Source organism: Macrosteles quadrilineatus, unplaced genomic scaffold, assembly GCF_028750875.1.
Source record: "Macrosteles quadrilineatus isolate MER2022 unplaced genomic scaffold, UCM_ALF_1.0 Scaffold_9__3_contigs__length_116548681, whole genome shotgun sequence".
In the NCBI taxonomy this organism is placed as follows: domain Eukaryota; kingdom Metazoa; phylum Arthropoda; class Insecta; order Hemiptera; family Cicadellidae; genus Macrosteles; species Macrosteles quadrilineatus.
Window position 1 is genome coordinate 64,776,359 of NW_026542602.1, and position 21,391 is coordinate 64,797,749.

The window sequence follows — 21,391 nt, forward strand, 5'->3', positions numbered from 1 at the left end:
TCTATTCTGTGCATAGTCAATGGTGTCACTAAATTGAGAGGGGGGGGGGTCAAGCACATCAAATGTACATGCTTGCTGCGTACTTTTATCACAGTAATTTACTACTACTAAATACTACACATAAAAAATAGCCAACACTTAAGTTTAGATACGACCTATTGCCTACTGCAGAGCCAACAGAATTGTCAGCGCGCAGTAGTAGTGTGTACACTAGTGAGATTGGCTGAATTGCCTCCTCCGCCAATCCATCAACTACTCATTCATTCAGCCCACTACACTACAACCACTTTGTGGAGCGTTTAGTATTACCACAGACTATAGAATATTCTAACGTTGTTAACTCTAATCTGTGGGTAATAATGTATACAGGGAGGCTGAAAAGTAACTTGCACCCTCCCCCCCTTAACTTTTCAACCGTTTGAGATATTTGAAATCTGTTTGCGGCACAACCTTCTTAGGTATGAGGGGCTACAATAATTATGGTAAATTTTGAAAATTTTGGCCTTCAGTGGGGGTAGTAGGGGTTAGCTCTAAATTTTCAAAAGACAAGTGTAGTCGAGTTTGGTATTATGTTACAGGTCTTGACGAAAAATAAAAATTGACATACTGAAAACCAAAATCGGCCCACTAATAACAAAATGGCGCCCACAAACGTTTCAAATCCAAATAACCATGAGGGTAGCTAAAAATTAACTTGCACCCCCTTTAACTTTTTAACTATTTGAGATATTTACATCGATTTGCGGCAACTTGTTTGGATATGAAGGGCTACAATAATTAAGTATGGTAAGTTTTGAAAATTTTGCCCTTAGGGATTTTTAAGAAGGTTGCCGCAAACAGATTTCAAATATCTCAAATGGTTGAAAAGTTAAGGGGGGGTGCAAGTTACTTTTCAGCCACCCTGTAGAATAGAAATACCCCTCTTTCTGTGCTATGTACGATATAGCTGATCTTAACCTTAAAAGCACAAATAATATCTGATGATAATATCTGATAGTGTATCAATAAGTAATTTTTAGCCAATTACTATTAATAATTTTCAATTTCAATGTTAATAAGTACTCGACTAATCGATCGACAATATCCATCACAACCAATCGCAAATCGCGATTCGATAACCGGTATCGTAGCTGCAATAATCGCATTGTCACGTAGTGTGTGTGTGTGACAGAGACAGCAAGTGCCATAATCAGCTGTTTGTTTACCAATTGTCAATCACTCGGCCAGCTGTTAGTATCTAATTGAGCGACTTACGGCTCAGAGGTTATCGTGTTAATTGATTCAAGCTATTAATCTTGGCAGCGCTGCGGGTTGCGTTTTGTTTACGTTAGGAGCGCTAGTGTTCTGGTTCAAACCGTTAACATTCATGTAGTTTCTTTCCATTTTATTTTTAAAGTTTTGTTTATTTAGTGTGTTTAGTGTGCATGTATGCTAAGAAGTACTTATCCTATTGTTAAATTTAGTGTTTGACATCATGTTTGGTGACAGTTTCCTGTAGTGATTTGATCAAATAAAGGTACTCTCTCTTATTTTCTATACAATATATATTTGAGTGAGCTAATTCTGATAATGGTTTCTATAGACGACATTCCTCCCTAGATAAGTTCTGGGGTAGGCGTTACAGGACAAAACTTTGATTAATTACCTCCAGCTGATCCATAATGACGTCACATCAACTAAGTGCCATGGATAAAACGCAATCCCTAAGTATATTTTTCATCCTTTTGGATCAGCTGAAAACAGTTTTATTGTTAGTTACGTCAGGTGCACAGTAGATAGTTTTTTTTTTACAATTGTTTTTCGTTATTTTTGTCATTTAAAACCTTCTTTCGTTTAACCAAAGTAGATTAGCACGTATATAACGATTGTGGGTTATATTTATTGAATGCATTGTTTTATAAATGGTGAAGAATCGGTTTGCCAGAAACAATGATGGAATAAAACAAAGTAGAGTAGTTTGTATATTAGATTGATGCATATAGTTTTCAGTGATATTTTGCTAGCATGGTGCATATAGTTTTCATTGACATTTTGCTAGCATGGTGCATATAGTTTTCAATGACTTTTGCTAGCTTTATGCATTAAGTTTTCAAATGATGACATTTTGCTAGCTTTGTGCATATGGTTTTCAATGAGATTTTGCTAGCATGGTGAATATAGTTTTCAATGACATTTCGCTAGCATGGTGCATATAGTTTTCATTGACATTTTGTTAGCTTTGTGAATATAGTTTTCAATCGATGACATTTTGCTAGCATTTTGCACATAGTTTTCAATGTCATTTTGCTAGGATGCTGCATATAGCGTTCAGTAACCTTTTGTGTTGAATCGCACAGGCTATCTTGTATGATACATTCAATATGTTTAACATAGTTTTCTTCGATTATCGTACTGAGCAATGTTTGCTATGTTGAATAGCATAACTTGTATTTTAAATTCAATTTGCTATAAGTTTTCCTCGATTATCTTTGTACTGAGCAATGTATATGTAGACCAACCAATTTATCATGTAGGCCTAACTTGTTTAGTATCTAAGTTCCCATAAACACATCCATGTGTCCCAACCACGTCCCGTCTGTTAGTACAGTATACACAATACCCCACGGTGCTGACGCCACTACGTCAGCAGTCAGCAGTCCAGATGAGATGTCCCAGCTCTGTAGCCCTGTCTCAGCACGTAGTCTACATCAGCATACTTCCAGGAAGTGTTATCACGTAGATATCATGTGGGCAGATTCTGTTCTGCAGACGCACCCTTGCACGCAGGAATGCGTGGTTTATTCCAGCACAAGATTATTTAGGTCGAGGAATCGTGATATGCTCGTTGTATATGCAATCTGTCTCAATAACTCTTTTATATCTGGTTATGTAGACTGAACATTCTCTGTTGTTCATCTGCATAGTTTTTGGCTATGTCGAGTTCTTGGTAAAAACATGACGTAGTGCACGCAGAATATCCAGTTGTACCAAAAATAAAATATCATGACAAAACATTTTACGTTTTAGCGAATTTCCCAATAGGGAAGTAGCTATTACCGTAGGTCTCATGGTAAGACTTAGGCCCGGGACCGATTTACTTTTTCATTTTGATGTCCCCAGAGGACAAATGAATGAACCAAACCATTCGTTCAAATTTTTATCTATGTATATATATATGTGTGTGTGTCCGTGAACACGATAACTTGAGTAATTTTTATCCGATTTTGATGAAATTTGGTTTGAAGGTGTAAGGCGGGATAAACTTGAATGAGTTCGCGATCCAGCATGATCGGACCATGGGAACAGGGTTTTATGGGGTAAAAATAGGTTTTTCTCACTTTTGACCCTCAAAACACAAAATTTCCCAATTTTTCTCTAAACCTTCTTAAAGAGCTTAAAAAAACAAACAATTCAGTATATCAAAGTGTTTTTGTACGGTTATTGGTTACGGAGAAAACTAAAAAAATTGTAAATTTAAAATTCCCATGTTATTCTTATGGAGAGTATTGTAAAATGTTGTAGTTTGCTTGTTTATGGATATCTTTTGATAAAACTTGGCAAATATATTCATTTTATACTAAGCAATAATTATTTTACTTAAAACACACACTTTATTAGTTTCCTTGTAGCAGCAAACCTAGGTACTCGTTAAACCTATTTTTGTTTAAATAGATCGATTGAAAATCAATTCAAACAAATGGAAATTCGCTTAGACAGCAGGTTTGCTGTGGCGGGGGTATTTTTTTTTAACATTTACTTTTCAAAACTTTTTAGATTGTATTTTAATCCTAATGATGAAGATAAAGAACCTGAATTTCCTTCAGACGCACTCACATAGTTACATGCATGTCTCTTGGTTGTTGTGGTTGGCTGGTTGATGGTTGCCAAGTTGTGGTTGTTGGCTGGTTGATGGTTGCCAAGTTGTGGTTGTTGTCTGGTTGATGGTTGCCTCTGCCGCAGCGGCAACATCGATCCAGGGGCTAATGAGAGAGGGGGAGTTCGATTTTTGGTCCGGGCTTCCCCGTACAACGCTGCAGTATTCCAGACAGCCCTAGCATGCCTTACCAATACAGTTGCTGGCATTCCATGCAAGTGAAAACATTGAACAATTTTGTGAAACAATGGCTTAAGACTAATCTGTTTTGAAACACGTAAAACAGTATAAATTCTTTTCAGCCTACGAAATATTTTGAACAACAAACAACGTACAAAAACGTATCTTTGCACGTTATGATTCAGCATGATGGTGCACGGGAACTTAACACACTTATAGCTAATATTCAAGTATTCCAGGAAGAAGGATGACCAAAATCCGAAAAAACCTATTGCGAGTTTTAGTTTGGTATCTGATATTGCATTAATTTATTATCTCATCAGCCAATTTATATTATGAATCTGTCTGCTAAATGTATAAATTTTTACTTGGTCCATAAATTTTAACTATGTGTAAACAAAATATTTGTTCCTTATTCACAAGAGCGATATGCGTTCTTCTAATTCAGCTGTGTATCATAAATTAGGATACTTGACAATGCAGCAGTAAACACATATATCCGGTTTGCTCAATCAAAACCCATTAATTGAATAACAGTGACAGCATGAACATAGGTCTTATCGTAAATACTTAATTTATTGATGCATTTTTATTTCTTTCAAGGAATTTTTACGATGACGGAATGAATGTTATCTAATTCTTCGCAACGCGATAAGGGCTCTGAATCGTTATCAACGAGGATATCCCAACTGATAACGGCCGCAGTCAAAATATCGTTGATGCGTGCGGGGGGGGGGTTGTGAGAGAGGGGTGGGTAGACATCTACGTGATGGACGCACTATGCGTGTATTGATTCGCAACCCTCTACTGCGTATTTGTCACGTTCATATTTTGCACTATATTTGATAGTTTTCCGTGTATTCACTGTCATTTCACCGACCGTAAAGCTAAGTTTACACTAGCATGTAGCAGTGGCGCCACTTTTACTGGCTTCAAAGTGGCGCCAAAAATGGACCGTGTAAACCCCTAATGACGCGCCATTTTTAGTGGAGAGGCGCAGTGGCGAGCCAACTGGAGTGACGCCACAAATATATGTTTTGACAAATATTAGTGGCGCCAGTAGCGACTGACGCGCCATCTGTACTGACGGGTTACTTCCGGTGACCCGTGTAAACCACAGTGCCAGTGCTAGTAACGGACGTCTAGCTCCATTTTTATTTGTTTACCTAGCTTGATCTCTGTATAAACGTGTGTTTTTCGGTGTTAATTAGTATAATCTTTGTTTAATTTTATACAGTGAAATTTTTGTGGTTTAATCCGACTCACAATGTCACGTGCTTCCTCCAATAACTCTTCACTAACCACATCAATCACTGTTCCTAACACATTCCGAACACTCTCAATGTAATCGGACATTTTGAAGGTAATCAGACAACAGCTACAAAATAAAACCAACCATTTCTGTGCAAAAAACTCGATTGTCTCCATGAAAATGGCGCCATTAACAGTGGCATGGCTTGAACACTCCCTTTTGTGTGTAAACCGCTAGTGTCATGACACTAAAACTGGCGCGATTTAGTGGCGCCACTGCTACATGCTAGTGTAAACTTAGCTTAACCTATTATTTATTCCCAATTTGAATGAATGTTTTAATAGTAGTAGTAGTAGTAGTTGAAGGCTCGTACCTTAAATTTTCTACTCGTGTCGTTAACACTATTTACGCGAGTTGCGTACACTACTTTACCTACGACAGTGTTTTGATTACCAAAAATCACTGCCCATAACTTCTAAGAGAGGTTATGTTATCGTTTATAACCTCTAATTGCCACCAACAGTGATGCAACAAAACATTGTACCGCTCAACAATTACATTGCCTGAACAGCTGATTTGTTGAGGTTCGAATAATTACAATTTCACTTCTCTCTCAATCCTTGAACCTCATTGGTCCGTTACCCTTGTTGTTATGAGTAACACTATGGTTTTATGAAAGTAAACAATGCTGTTATGAGAAACTTTTCAATTCTAAGAACTGTACTGGAACGTGTACTTAACAAAAAGGATTAAATTGTTCAATCCTCATACCCTTGTGGTGAAGCTTCACGAAATGTTTAACCTTGTGCTCGGGACAAGTAGGTCAAAAACTACGGTAAATCAAATAAACGTTAAAACTATTTCCTATAATATTTCAAAGTTCCAAGGTTATACTTCTTCCACTCCTTTGAATGCATGTACACAATATTTTCCTCACAGCGCCTTCATTCGCGACTGCAATACCCGCAGTACAAGTAAGTAGTAGTGATAACAGTGATACAAAACTACCCCTGATGCGTATGCAGCGGGACGCTCCCCTGTAGTGCGTGTATCGATTTGACCGGGGTTGAACCCAGCGTACACGTGGAGACAGCGAGTGGGGGTGGGGTGGTCGATACGCAGTCTGCGCAGAGATCATCCCTTTCCGCACTAATTGTAATTAATTAAACATACCCATGGTCCATTTGCACCGCAGGGTTGTTTTTACTCAACAATATTTACAGATTTAATTGTTACAGTTTTTACCGGTGTGATTAAATAATTTCATCCCCTATTGGGTCTGATGATTGGAGTGTCCAATCGAAATCGGTCACCACTTAACATCTGTTATGTATATTTACCGTCTTAAATACGTGTATATATATGTTTTAAGGGTTATTAGACGTATATTTCATTTACTTCCCCTATTTTCGTTATTATTTGAACTCGGTCAAACGATAACACATTTAGATAAATACCCCTGCTGCAGCAAACCTGCCGACTAAGCGAATTTCCATATATAAACATTTGAACGAATGGCGTTTTTGGCCTCTGGAGACATCAGAATGAAAAAGTAAATCGGTCCCGGGCCTAGGTCTTACCATGAGACCTTCGGTAATAGCTACTTCCCTATAGGCAAATGCGCTAAAATGAATAAATACACCTCGTACACACCTTGATAGAATAATGTGTAGATGTTTAGATTACACATACATATTTGTAGAAACAAATCTTTGTCGGATGATGTGATTAAATAATCCTGATTAATTTTCCGTCCCAGTTTTCTTTCTCCTGAACCAAACGAATGTTGAGTACGTACCTCGATGAAAAGGATTAAATCCACCCTTTAAAAAACCTTGTACGTCTTTGAAACGTCTCAAAAGTGGGTCGCGAAATGAAGGGACATAAAAGAGCATCGTTAAAGAAAGTAGGTTAAGCACCAGAACACATCGCTGGTACAATATTGGAGCAGTATTTGTATCGCGAATGATATGGTTGTAAATTTATTCATAATTAGATTTTCTTTCGTTACGATTGCCTAAGCGTTTCCCACACAAGTTTGTCGACTTCTAAGTCCAAGGTTGGGAACCTCTCTTGGTACAATGAACTTGTGTGTGGATGTGGAAATCGGGAAGTACCAAAAAACGCGAGACATTACAGCACAGTGTAAAATTGTTCTTAAGCTAAAAAGTTCGATTTTAACGTGAAAATAATTATTCATCCAAACCATCTGGTTAAGATCACCAGTTTAGTCCAGTTTTCAATATTAATATTTTATCTGGCTAGTACCAGTTTTACGAAGATTTACCTAAATAAAATGCACAAATTATTTCAAGATTTTTACTTAACACGACCGTCTAGGCTATAAAATATGGCTTTTAAGTTCCTGAAACTCCATCAAAAACGTGATACGTCTGATGCCCGTCCTTTTGTAAATTGCAGTTAAAAAATATTGTTTATAAAATTGATATTGCACAGACATCTATTCATAGACCTATTTCTTTTAAGATTCGTAATGTTACAGTTTTAGCCTAGGACCTTTATGATATGCAGGATATGCTTAAATTACTAACTTAAACATCATGAGCTGCTAAATTACCGTACACGACTGGTATGTCTATAACGTCTCCTGTAGACATGTAAGGTGTCCTAAGGACCTTGGATCTCCTAGACGTCCTTAGGCCCCTATTACACGAGGTAGCCTGGCGACGTCGCCAGCGACCAAACTGGCTACTCAGCTTGTCATGGGGCATTGATTCTTATGGATGTTATTACACGAGGGTAGCCAGCGACGCAGCCACACTTTGGCCACCGACTGGCTACCGAGCCCCGTCGCCACTGTGGTAGCCACTGGCTACCCATATTGGCGACGCTGCGTTGTAGCATATGGAGCTTATTACACTAGGTCGCCAGTATCACGTCGCCACTCGGTTAGTTCATATCACGGGGGTACTTGCACACTGTTGTGTTGCGTTCTGTTGTGTTGTGAGTGTGTGAATTGTTCACTTCAGTTGATAAAATGTCTATATCATCCTTTATGAATCGAAGAAACTGGATTGTGACATACGAAAATAATTGAAACATTTTTTATTGTCCGCACAGAGCTCATCAAAAAGGGTGTAATATAACCCTTTTGATTCTCTTGCACTAAGCATTGGATGAACGTACATTTTTCTCTTCCTTTGCCTCCTTTTCTTCAGAAGTAACAGAAGGAGAAGATACTTATAATCACTCATTATTCACTGTAAACACCGCTCATAACAAGTACAAGTGCAAGACAAGCACTCACAACAACGGCGCCACGGCGGTAAAATTCTGGCTACTCAACTGGCTACTCAACTGGTTATAGGTTTGGTGGCCAGTGCGTCGCCAGCTACTGCCGCTGGCGACGTCGCCAGGCTACCTCGTGTAATAGGGGCCTTAGGTCTGGCTCAGCAGCCGTCGCAGGACGCACAGGTAAAGGTTCATGAACCAACGAGGTTACTGCCAAGGCTGCGCTCTACTGTTTCCTATTTGTTTGGTTTGCTCACTATCCTGGGTTCTGATTGATCTCGAGAATTGTAGTGGATTGAAATGGTTTTTTGTTTGCTTTTATATCGCCTGTTATAAAATCACAGCATGGATAAAACATACTCCAAGATTTCTCATCCTTATGGAACAGCTGAAGTTAATTTTATTGTCTGTTCTGGTGCAACTGTAGAGGTCGTGGTTTGTTTACAATTTGTTTATTGTTATTTAAGTAATTTAAAACGCCGTTTGGCCCAACAAAACGATCTAATCGTAAATAATAATTCGTCTCCTACTACAACCAAACAATAAAACTCTAATTATCAAATTAACTTAACAATAATAGAAACAACATTTCATTGACAAGCGATCAGTATGACCGGACATGAACTATAGACACGAAAAACGAGCAAAAATTATACAATGGGATGAGAAGTCTTCTTGTGTAGGTTAGTGATGGTATTCATTATAAGATAAGTATAAAGTCAGTTCTTTGAGGTATACACAATTTTAATTCTGTTTGCATTAATTAGGTGTAAATTACCATCACATAGCAATGTTTTGGTCTCAATACTGATCGCTATAGGGTCAATGAAATATCTAAAATGGAGCACCTTTTCCTACAAATTACGTAAATCGCGAATAAAAAATGCCCCGTACCGCGAAAACATTTTTCAAAAACACTTCTTTCCAATAAATAGTTTACCAAGACGTTATCCCAAGTAAATCAATTTGCACTGATAGGCCATTGAACCGTCCCCCCCCGCACTTTGGTGATTGTATAAATGATTTTGATGTACTCCATTTCCTACTTCAAGTTGTGCAGCCCCCTCTGCCAATCGATTAAGCTAGTAACCGGCAACCAGGCCACGCTGCGCCGGCAAAACTAGGTTAGTTACCCCGGGATTTGGACAAAATAGGACAAACTTTTGTTGCTGAATATTTGTTCAAAATCTGTTATATTCCGGGGTAACAAACTCTATTGAACTAGTTCTTCGATAGTTGAGTCCGAAGCTAAATTCTCGAGAATCTACTGGTATTGCACGATTTCGTAATGTTCGAAAATGTGATCGAGGTAACAGAAAAGCTGCAAATTGTTAAGTGATTTTTAATGGATTTCTGTAGTAATTAATCCAGGTAATAATGTCGAAAAACTGCAGCTTGCACTACCGTACGCTTTTTGCATTTGACGATTCTTCCGTGTGGTACCTTGAAGAATCCAATACTGTAATATTCTTGGTGTACGGTATCACTTTGCAGTATTGTCCTACAATCAAAGCAAGGAACTCAGACAAATTTGATGTTAACGTTTATTCATGCTAATTTTAACAAATCAAAACTACGAATAAGTTGCTGTAATTCCATTTAATCACAACAGTCGTTGTCTCCAGTGGCTACGGGCTATTCTGGGGAGGGCTATCGAATCGAGACCATCTCTTGTAATCGAAATCGACTACCGTTCTCGTCGACTTGAGTCTTGTTTACCCGCTGGGCATCTTTTTGCCTCATGTAATGATGCCATTATTGCTAGGATTATTTTACAATCTTATGTTCATCGTATAATATGGTCACGTGACCACGGGTTCATGTTGGACGTGTCTATTTTGCTCTGTAATGTCTTTTCGATTTTCCTAAAATACTTAAACCATTTGAGTAAACTTTCATTTTTGTGATTAGTCAATAGTATCCTGCGTCTACTGTTGTGGTTGCCTGGACATTATTCGGCGTGAGTTTAAATGTGAAAAGTTTTATAAAATCCTAACCTTGTTTTATTCAATTAACATTAGGCCAATATTTTGTGAACCTACACCGGCTAATCCACCCAACTTCCACCTCATCGTTTGCTAAACGAAGCGCCACTGTACAGAGGCCATACGCCACCTACACGGGATACGCGCAACCACCCCTATCCTCGAGATCATCACAACGCTACCTATGAGCGATTTCTCCAAGCTCGCTACGCCCGCAACTCTTGTGATACTTCCCGCTTGATAGTCGAGTACTGCGTGATTGCGTTTCAACCATTGAAGATACTCTCCAGAGAAACCCAGTTGATGAAGAACTATAAATGGATTCAAATTAATTAATTATTATTTAAAAATATTATTGGTGTTGAAAGGAAAGAAAACTATTTTACACAGAAAACTCTTTCTTTTTAAAGTACTATTGTCTCACCACTATGTCTTTTAAAGTGGTTGAAAGTTCTGGGAGGCAGTATGTAATTTTAGGTCAGTATAAATTTCGCTATAATGCAAAACTAACTGATGGGACATTGTCTTGGAGATGTTGTACCAAAGATTGCAACAGTTGGGTTAAAACGGATAGTGATAAAACCCAAATAAAATCATCTAAAATAATTCACAAACATAAAGCCCAATGTCCTAGCCCAAGACCTACATCCAGCACACCTAAATCTACACCTAAATCTCATGCTTCGCAACCTGCCATCACCGAGTCACCACAGTCCCCTGTTAATATATCACCACCAACACCTCCAGCCGTCACACCTTCACCCAGTACCCCCACCATACCAGACAGTACAGAACTGCAGGCAGAAAACGTTACATTAAAATTGGAAATAAACAAGCTCAAAGCCGAAATGTCAACCATATTGGACCATGCAATTAAAAACGACCAACGCTTACTTCAGTTTACTGACGAAGTATTCGACACCCCTAAATCACCGTCACCATTTGTCCAAATTAATCAAGGAACTCAAACTGATAGTTCTTATTTTAAAGAAAATATAAACCTACGAGAAGAACTAGACTCTGCAAAGACAACAATAGCTAAGCTTGAGGACGAAATAAATTTTCTAAATAATCCATGTAAAAAATGCCAAATCTTTGATGAAGAAACTAAAAGTATGATAAGTTCAATACGTTTATTGGAGGAAGAGAAAAGCACACTGTTAAATGACAGGCTAAGAGCTGACAGTAGTGCAGAAGTAGAAATTAAAAGCTACAAGAAAACTATTGAGCTTCTTGAACTTGACCGGGCAAAACTAGAACGTGAAGTAGCTGCATTAAAAGAGAATCATACAGTACAATGTTGTAATTGTTTTCCACCTCTTCAAAACAAAAATAAATCTGTAAAAGAGAATTCCTGGCTAACTCCCAAAAATTCACAAAATAAAAATAAATCTCATAAAACAGCTTTGGTGAGTTGTGAGAACAGGTTTGAATGTCTTCAAGAAGAGAAAGAGACCCCTGAAAATCTCAATGACAATCATATAGCTAACGAAAATTTACCTAAAATCAATAAAACTAAAAATACATTCACGAGAAAACAACACAAACCTACAGGAAAACATCGAGTCCATGAAAGAAATACAGGAAAAAATTTAGGAAGAGAAAATAACCTAGTTATCATAGCAGATAGTCATGGTAAAGACCTGAGCCACCTCGTTCAGCAAAGAACATCAGTCAGTGTGCAGTCATTTGTCCGACCTGGTGCGAATTTCTACGCAGCAACTCACGATGTTGACTTAATTGCAAAGAAATTAACGAAAAAAGACCACCTCTTGCTAGTAGCTGGTACTAACAGTGTTGAGAGGACTGGCTCTGGGCGATTAACAGAAGACATCTTTACAATTGTAAATCAACTGAATCACACCACCAATGTAATTATCGCTACTCTACCCATGAGACATGATAGGCCGGAACTGGACTTGAAAGTATCTCTCATAAACGCCGAAATTGAAAGATTCGTCATTAGTTCTCCTTCATTAAAACTTCTTCCTCTTCATGAACTGCCTCGACATCTTTATACTCGCCATGGTCTTCATTTTAACAGAAAGGGCAAGGAACAAATCTCTCGAGACATTTCTAAATTAATAGCTTCAGAAACCAGCCAAACCAAAGTTATTCACAATAAACCTACCTGCCTCAGTACACCGCACCAACATCCACAATTCACCGAGCAAGGGATTTCTGTCGTTGAGGCAAACATGTGGGACGTAATAGAGGAACATAAGACCGACACATCTGTAGGATTCGCACATACGGTATCTAAAGACTTCCACATGTCCGCTGGAGTGGCTGTGGTCTTCAGGAAAAAATTCAACCGACCTGTGGCATCTGACTACGTAGACACAAAGTTGACCTGTCAGAATACACATGACGGAGCCACGGTATACAGCCTCGTTACAAAGGATGTGTACTGGGGGAAACCTACAGAGGAAGACTATGACTCTGCATTTGAACAGCTGGCGAAAGACTTCAAATCGAGGGGGCTGAAAACACTATTTTGCTCTGCAATGGGGTGCGTCAGAGATCTGGTGAGGCCCCAGCACTTTATAAAGAAGATATCTCAGTTTCAAAAGGCAACTGGTGCGTCTGTGAAGATCATAACGTACAACCAGAAGGCACAAAGAACACTTTGGATGGGACTCTCTCATGACAGTTTCGTGGACACGTTGAGGAGGCTGATCATCTCACAGGAGCAGATCCAGCCAACAGGAGAAAACATCTTGCACTCCGCTGCAAGACCTCCATGTCCAACAACATCTTCAGCGTCTGAGTCGCCATCACCATCGAGTGTCTTGTGTTGTGATGAAAGCCAGTCTGGTGTAAGTGCGGGTGCTCAACTAGATCCTCCCTCCTCCCCTCAGCCACTACCCGAATCACCTCTAAGCGTCTCCACACCTATTCCATCCCCCGCTTTAAACTACAACCAAGCTCTTCTGGATCCGAAATCGTAAATTTAAATTTTATATGTAATGGAAACAATTTCAATCCCCAAGGTATTAATAAACAAATACAGCCCTGTACAGTTGATGACAAACAAGTAAAGACCTTTAACCAACAATTAGTCTCCACGTCTTCCCAACGGTCACTTGCTAAGCATAGTCAATCAAAATTTTCTATATTTCACCAAAATGTACAGCACTTACCATCTAGACTAGAAATTTTAAAAATCCATCTTTTCGAAATTGAACCTCAAATCGTAGCACTTTCAGAACACAAAATGACGGAATCTGAAATTAAATTACTAAACTTTAATGGTTATAAATTATGTTCCTATTATGCAAGAAATGATTCAATGGGAGGTGGAGTTATGATTCTTTCTCAAGAAAATGTCAAATGTAAAAGGCTGTTAGTTCCCTCAATAGAAAACCTATTAGAAGAAAAGATTTTTGAATGTTGTCTAGTTGAGATTAGTGTAAATAATTTTTCTTTTGTTTTAGGTTGTATCTACAGGTCACCCATACCTAGTTTATTTGATAATTTTTTATGTAAATTTGATGTCTTTTGTAACATATTGTGTGATAGATATAAACGTGTAATCATCACTGGGGATCTAAATATTAATGTTTTAAAGAAAGATAGAATGTATTATGATTTTGTTAATGTTTTGAATATGTATGATCTAGTGTATAAAGTAGATTTTCCAACAAGAGTTACTGCAGAATCACAAACTGCAATTGACAATGTTTTAACAAATATTCCAGATGAAATCTGCCAAATATCAGGTATCATAACCCATATATCAGACCATGATGCACAGTTATTTGATCTATATGGCTTGACAAACAAAGAACCTATTTCAAAAAGATTAGTGCGCAAATTTACAACAAATAATATTGCTACATTTTTTGAAAGTTTAAAACGGGAGTCTTTTCTGCAGGTTTATCAATCACCAGTAGAGGCAAAGTATGATGTTTTTCTAGAAATATATTTGTACAATTTTGACAACTGTTTCCCTAAAATAATGGATAAGATAAAAAAAGATAAAAGTAATCAATGGATAACCGATGAGATCGTTCATAAGAAAAATGAAATTATTAAATTGGAAAAAAGCTTTAGGTTAAGTAAAAATGAAAATACTAAGGTACGAGTTAAAGATTTAAAGAAGGATCTGAAAAGATGTATTTTTAACGAAAAAAGTAACTTTTTTGATAGTAAAATTATGAATTCAAAAAATAGAACAAAAACCACCTGGAACATAATTAGAACAGAAGTTAAGAAAGAATCAATTTGTACTTCGAATAAATCTATTATACAATCTGGAAAAATATTAACAGATCCAATTGAAGTTGCTAATGCTTTTAACCAATTTTTTGTCTCTGTAGTTGAAGATTCAGTTTTGCCTAAGATTCCTCAAAGTACAGAATCTACACAACTAAATAAAAATTCCGATAAACCGCGTTTTAAATTTCATCCAGTGACGGAACAAGACGTAAAGAAAATAATTATTTCTTTTGAAAATAAATTTTCAACAGGATATGACGAAATTTCCATTGATATCATAAAAAAAACTCTTCCTAGTATTTTAAAACCACTTGTACATTTAATAAATTCCTCTTTAATATCAAGTATTTTTCCAAATAAACTAAAGATTGCAAGGGTTATACCAATTTTTAAGAAAGGTGACTTAAATGACCCATCGTGTTATCGTCCGGTATCGCTTCTCCCAATTTTTTCTAAAATATACGAGAAAGTAGTTTACTCTCAATTAGTAGATTATTTAACCATAAACAATTTGTTGGATAAAGAGCAGCACGGTTTCCAAAAAGGAAAATCCACCATATCAGCTGGGATAGAATTCATTCAGTCAATAATAGATTCAGTAGATAAAGGGCAAAAAGTGGTTGGTATATTTCTTGACTTGACTAGGGCTTTTGACAGTGTGTCACACAAAAAACTCTTAATTGCATTGCAAAATTTAGGAATTACTGGCAAAGAGTCTAAATGGTTTGAATCATATTTGGGAAATCGGGAGCAATTTGTAGAAATTGAGCACACTATTAACTTCAACAATTCAAAAAATCACTATAACTATATCCGGAAGTTTAACTCTAAAAATTTAAAAATTAAACACGGAGTACCACAGGGGTCAATTTTAGGACCTTTATTGTTTCTTTGTTACATAAAAGGGCTACCTGACTTACTACCCGTAAACAGTAACGTATGTTTATATGCCGATGACTCTAATATCACTGTGACAGGGAATTCCAAGGAGAGTATTGAAATTGCATCATTTATTAGTCTCTCAATTATTAAAAATTTCCTTGATGGTAAAAACCTTCTTCTTAATTCAAGTAAATCCACTTTCATATCTTTTTGTACGAAACAAGCGAGGGTCAAACTAAAACCAGAAATCTATTTAGATGACAATCAATTAGACCAAGTAGAAGTTACAAAATTTCTGGGACTCTTCATTGATGCTAATCTGAGCTGGGACGATCATACAAAACATGTTGTTAACAAAATGTCAACAGGTTTGTCTGCCTTGAGACAAATGGCTAAATTTTGTAAATTAGAAACATTAAAAACAGTTTATTATTCTTTAATTCATTCTCACCTGTCCTACGGAATAAGCATTTACGGAGCAACAACGCAGAAAAATTTAGATAAAATCTTGCGGAAACAAAAAAATGCGTTAAGAATTATGTTTAAGTTGAAAAGGGGTAAATCTGTTAAACATTTATTTACTTCCACAAAAATCCTAACGGTTTATGCTCTCTACATTTTAGAGACTGTAATGTATGTGAAACAACTTGAAAATCTAAATTTTGTAAACAACGTTCACCCGTACAACACCAGATTAAATAGACCGGTAGAACCACATAATTTAGAATTTTTCAAAAAGAAAACGAAATATATGGGAACAAAATTTTTGTTTCATTTACCAAGGTCATTTCTTGGTGAACAAAACTTAAGTAAATGCAAGAATGACTTAAAGGAATATTTGGTAAAATTAGCCCCATACTCTTTAACCAATTTTTTCGAAAACCACAGAGTTTAGAGTAATTGATGAGTAACAAATCAAATCAATAATTGATAAGAAAATGAACCTTCCATACACATTAGGTAATTTACTTTTAATTTAGACGAAATTAGTGTAACTGTTTTTATATATAGGATTATTGTCATTACTATTTCTTTTTGTAAACATTGACACTATTTGTTGTACCTTTGTGCAAATTTATGAATAAAGAATGTTTGAATTGAATTGAATTGAATTGAATAATGTTCAATAGTGTTAATTAATTATCATGATTAGTTACGCTGTAACATAATTGGTTCATTGAGCCGGCCTTTCAAATGTTTTCTAGGTACCAAACTAAATTTTCATCCAAAACCAACCTTGAACACATTTGCAAAGGAGGAATCTACGATTCAATCGTATTCTAAAAATCTACTACGGCAGGAAATTACGAAACTTAGCGGAACCTCGGTCCCAAATTTTCGGCCCAATTACTCAGCCTTGGTTAAGGGACAAAGCGCCGACACCGGTTCACAGGTATCCCAGTCCAGACACTCGAGCCGGTGTGTTCACAAGTAGTCGCTGGTGGCGCGACTAGTGGTGTGGAAGCGAACCTGTTTGGGCTATATGGGTAACTGAGTGCCTGCCACTCATTGATCACGGACGGGCCTGCCACTGCATGCAATCACTCTGCAGTCTGCCCTACTATCTTGGGTCTGTGGTTGTTTACCTTTTCAACTAACTACCCTACTGTTCGACAGTTGCAAATTGAGTAGGATTTGTACAGAAAACGCGTATAAAACCTTTATAAACTGTTGTACTATATTAAAAAATAAACAGAGATTGATCAGTCAATAAATGTTTATCTAAGTAGGGAAACAAACACAAGTCGGTACCTATTTTTCTAAATAACCAAAGTTTTCTAGGTTATTCGTAATTATTGCATAGATATAGTGATTCTCGAAATCTTTTGGCACGTTTCTCACTGTCCATACTTGGCTGTGCAACACTCTTTAGTTCATGTCTCCCTAAACAACATGATTATGTAAAATGCATTAGGTTCTTAAGGGATTATTTAGGTTATTTCCCATAACTATTAGTACAAAACGACGTTTAGGGATTTAGAATCACGATCTTAGGTGAAAAAAAACGTAAACAGAAATCAAAAGCTGCAAATCACAAAAGAAAAATTAACTTAACTCATTATTACATATCATGCACTGTGTAAAGTACACAATGTCGTCTAGATGCTGAGATTCTGTTACTCAACACTCCGAAGAGTCAGCTGTTCCTAGACGCCATGTTTCCCGTCTTGCAGCTGTCTTCTAACCTTGAACCTCTGATGTGCCTGATGCTCCAAATCTATTTTTGGACATTTTTCAAGGCCAGTGCGTAGGGTCGGGGTTCCCAGAAAAACGGCCACCCCTCCCCCCTCCCCTACCGCTCACATATTCGTCTTCCTTTTAAATTTGAGCCCCTCTTGGCCTATTTTCACTCCCCAAATGCACGTGTTTTGTAAACAAGCTTCGTTCGTGCGAGTTGTTGTCGAAATGGTTTACGGTGGCGTTTAAGTTTTTGCTTTGCATGTGAACTCGTACATCGAGTAATTGCGTATGTAATCCAGCTCTTAAAATTACTTCAAGCTGGAATTGAATGCTTAATTAGTCGGTGCACTTGTAATACCAAGACTTTTGCGATGTCATTTTTCTGCATATTAGCTTTAGGTAATTTGCAACTGCCTGACATGAATTTTGTGTTTGTTTCGACGACTCCAGTTCACTATTAGGAGTACTACTACTACTAGTTATTTTCTTAGTATTATAAACGCATTAATTGACAAAATTGACTCAGTAACACCAGGTCTTTTCATCAAGATGTTACCCAGACTCCTATCTGCGTGGTCCAGGAATCTCTAGCCGAAGTTGGCCGCAAGTGCATGGAAGGTCGTCGGTATTTGCCTGACAGTTTGGCCTAAAGCCAGCCACAGGCCGATCACTTTTACTCTCGCATTGTACTGTCTCTAGATACAGTTTTAGTCCGGCCGTTGTTGTTTCGCGCCAATAATGTTGTAATCGTCTGCAGAGTTTCATTATTTTATAAACCTATATTGTTTAACAACTTTATGTTACAACGATTCCATAATAGTGTTGGAAAATCTCTTGACTCAAAAAACGTGCATTGTTGTGTACATTTCTAATATCCAGACTAATATTGTATAAATTTAGAGAGATACTGATCAAATTCTGAAATTGTTTTGAAATTTTCAACTGGTAAACTACTGGACTTTGTGGAACAATACAACAGAACTGGGCAAGATATGAAAGCAACACCTTTACTGAAAGCCTGTTGTGCTCTACCATATGAGGATTATTATCTTAACAAAGAAGAAGAAGGAAACCTCCAGTAGAATGGGCCTACTAGATTGCGTTGATCGATTCGTCACCTGGGACCTAATTATTGTGGAGGCTTTGGCAAGGCCTCTCGATCTGTCCAAACAAAGAATAATGTCTCTGTAGTCCACCAACGTGAGTCTCAATCCCTAGTTAATGTTTCAGATTCTTTACAAAATGTATTTTGCTATTAATTGATAAATAAGCCCACAACTTGGTGTGTTATTTGAAAAACACATTACCACGTACAGTAGACAAAAGTAGTTAACTATCGACAATTTTTTGTTGGACATTTTGTTTAGTGTGATTTTCAACAAAAAGCAATACGTCTAAGTCGGTAATGCAGTATAAAGATTTTGGTTCTCGCATTTATTTTTGCATCTAGATTTGACTATACCTATCAACCGCTTTGCTTGTGTATTCGTCTATGCTTCGAATTTACGCATTTTTTTCGACATTTTGTTTAGTGTGATTTGCAACAAAATTGATACAAAATAAACCCCTCTTACTACCATTCAACATCAGGAAACCACGACACTTGTCCCACATAAATTATTCAAATTCGCCCCGTTGAGGCCGTGTAGACGCTGGACCCTGTTAGGTATTGTTCCAGTTTTGGATCTTATCTCGTGTGACGTAACCCTCCCTCATGTTTTATAGAAGAGCCGCCCAAAAACGCGGAATGTTGCTCCGAGGACACGCGGGCTTTTGTTGAGCGTTTCGCGGGCTTTTGGTATCGATTACGTCCCTTTATGGGATTGGCAGTTAGAAATCTTGAGTTAAATTTACGTTTGCCTTATATTTGTTGAAATATTTTATCATGAGTCTCTGTATGTTCGCGAAATAGATGGGGTTAGTTCTACTCCTTAGTTAGTTAATTTTCGTCCTATGGATATAACGTTTAACAAATGTTTTGTTTGGGAATACAAATTTTGTAAGATGACTTGTTTGGGATCGAATTCAACTTGGTATGGTGCAATAGATTTTGTGATACACATCAAAAAAAGTTAATTCTATACGTTTACAAAAATGAACAAGGAGTAAAGGGGTATTGATACGGTAAGCTAAACATGATTAAATCCTCAAACCAGAAAGGCACATAGAATTTTGAATGAAGGATACGTTCGTGTATTAAAAACCTCGTAATATTTAATAGCGGTAATACAATTAAGTCAGCAGACGCCTGACCGACGACGGACATCCTTGGAGAAACGATTTATAGATTGTATCTTGTATGTATCTGAGGCTTGTCTTGTACGTAAACACAAATATTTGAATGGACTGTCATTGTTAAATATCCACACCAGATATATTTTTGCACAGTCACTACTAGCGAGTCGGATTACGATCATCGGTTTTACGAATTGCATTCATAATTGACTGTATGTTCTATCGACCATTCAGTGTGACATATAATATAAAATTTCAGCAAAGTATAGTTTCATTGGTCATTAAAATTGTTAGGTAATTGAGCATGGTGTCTTGTGTTCGTCATTATTGTGTCAACATAAATATTTGTAGGTTAAGTTTGTTTGCTGTATTAATCGAACATTAGGCCTACAGGTGGCAATTTTATTGTGTTCGTAACTTCAGTTTAGTACACTTTGATATTGATTGCGACTGAGATCTTTGCAAACGATTGGATAATCCGTTCTTGGCTTATCAGGATACGGTGCCGTGCTTTGTTACTCTATGTAGAGGATGCGTCCGTTACATCACTGTCATACTCTGTAGTCTAGTGAAAGTACCATGACCTTGACAGTGTAGCGCTGCGGTCGAGGAACAATCTGACGCATCCTCACTCTCTGTCTCATCGTTTGTAACTTTTCTTGGGCGTCTTTTGACGTTTGTGAATTATATAGACCTCTGTTAAATTTAATCTGGTGTGTTTGCATTTTCATATGGCTGAGATGTAACTGTAGACATAATGCGGCAACAAGCTTAAATACTAATTGTTGCGGCGAATAGATCGATTGTATAGTTTGGTCGCGTGAGAGAACAGTCCTTGGACGAGGTTAATGTCAATGCCTTCACAATTATAGGTAATCGATCGAGTGTCGTGATCCAGACTGCAACGTCAGTGTAGGTGTTTAGACTGTACACTGTGGTAATTGTTTAGTGTTGTTATTAATTTGGAAATGTAAATATGGCTGACCTATTGACTAGTTTTTTAATGCACGAAAGCATGTGTTAGGAAATAAATAGTCTCAAAGATTCTCTTTAAAATTAAAGAAACCCCACGATTCAAATATCCCTGCTAACTACTACCATTGACTATGTATTAATAGTCAAAGCTACGACCAAGCGTTACACCCCTGACACAACCTGCCTAGAGCGTTGCGTTTCAACCCTACCGGTAAAAAAACGATCCAATTACCGTCCTATCGAACTAATAACGAACTTTTCAACCCCCTGGCGGACCGTTAGAGTACTTGTGTAAATTATTTAACGGAATGTGACAGGGGTGGGTGGGGGAGGGAGAGAGAGCGCATTCTTCCCAGTTTCCTGTGGCTCCAGAGT

At 37.4% G+C, this 21,391-nt stretch overlaps 1 protein-coding gene across 1 annotated transcript in view; it reads left to right on the forward strand.

Moving 5' to 3' along the window:
• Positions 1-21,391, forward strand: part of LOC129003511 (RNA-binding protein MEX3B-like) — a 45,743-nt gene that overhangs the window by 17,475 nt on the left and 6,877 nt on the right. The gene's annotated exons all lie outside the window — the stretch shown is intronic.